Source organism: Elaeis guineensis, chromosome 1 (genome assembly GCF_000442705.2).
Source record: "Elaeis guineensis isolate ETL-2024a chromosome 1, EG11, whole genome shotgun sequence".
Taxonomy (NCBI): Eukaryota; Viridiplantae; Streptophyta; class Magnoliopsida; order Arecales; family Arecaceae; genus Elaeis; species Elaeis guineensis.
This window is the reverse complement of record NC_025993.2, coordinates 1,583,583-1,585,188: the sequence shown is the minus strand read 5'-3', so window position 1 is coordinate 1,585,188 and position 1,606 is coordinate 1,583,583.

Here is a 1,606-nt window from a genome sequence, read left to right as displayed (position 1 = left end):
TACTTGGAACCTAACCCTTTGTATTGAATGGAATTTCCGGTGCTTTTAGTTATTGTAAAATCTCAATGCATTTGGTCGGGATCAAATCCTTCGTGACTGATTTCCCAGCCACCTGCTGAATGATTGGTGAACTGTTGCTGTTCGTTCTTTTTTAACGTGAGTTTGGGTCTGCAGCTGGTGGCGAATGTGTTTATAGGGTCGTAAAATTTGGACCTTTGGCTGAGCGTGATGAGGGAAAAATAGCAGGGTGGGTGATGGGCTATTCAGGACTTCATTATGTAGACCGATCAGCCAATGAACAGGAAAGGAATAAAATATTGAAGCAAAAAATGTGTAAATTTTTTTATGTTAAAAAAAATAAAAGAAAGAAGCTCAAAAAAAAAAAAAATCTTGCTTATTTGGATTTCAATCTGAAGTTGCTGACTGTCAGCACTTAATATGACCGTCTCAAGGACTTCACGATGATCCAGCCATGGCTCTGCCCGCATAATGATTCAGCAGTAACACAACGTTAGTATGATTCTATCGCTGTGTAAGGTTAGAACGGACAACAGTCGGTATCTTTCCTGTGAAAGAATGAGTCGCGCATCCACTGTTGAACTGGATAATGATCATTCGAGATTTGTGCAGGTGGATGAACTCAATGGATTTGGAGTGCTTTGAGAGCTGTGCGGACATGGTGCGGAGAAGGACAACCATTCTTTGTGCGAAAGATGTTACTTGAATCCGATTAGAATACCTTATAAGGTGCAAGAAGTAGCTCAAACATTTTCTCAGTTACATACGCCTCCACGAAAAATTTTGGACCTGGTTTACATTAGACCGCTAACAATGTAATCCTTTTTTCTCCACTTTTTTTGGGTTTCATGTGCGATAACAACACATACTATCATCTATTTAATGTCTTTTTCCTCCTTAACAACAGACCCTACCATGTATTTAATGTCTTTTCCCTCCTTCCAACTAATAAATTATTTATAGTCTACGGTAACCAGATCCAATCAATAATTTTTTCATCAATCACCCACCTTGGAGAAATTATTGCATGGATGCCCTCAAAATCAATGAACATTCATCCCCATCATGCACGTTCACAAACTAGTATTGGGTCTCATCAGTGCTCGGAGCAGTCTCCAATGAGGCATGGCCGATTGCATATATGATAAAGAGTCCACTCCCATGGTGAAGAGATTTGGAACACTCGGTAGTTGGATCTGCCTGATGAGGGAAAACTTATTCTGGTTGCTTACGATGGCCATGTGTAATCAATGCCACTCGGAGTTGTTAACAGCACTGCGGCAGATTACGGGGTTTGTGTTGTATCTTTGGTGTGAAAGAATAATTGATCCTTTCTTTTCTTTTTTCTTTTTTTTTTTTTTTTTGCAACATCAACCTTTGGACCGTGTATTAAATAATATTTTTGTGTAGTATCTTATCCTCCATCTGACATTGCACAATCCAATGATTGATATTAGAGAAATCAGGCTTTTGCATGAAAGATACAACCTGAACCCTTGTAGATATTTCTCTTGCCAATGTATGTCATGTAGGGCAATGTTGGTGCGATCATCACCAGAGAAATTATATCTGTTGCGGTCAATCGCCT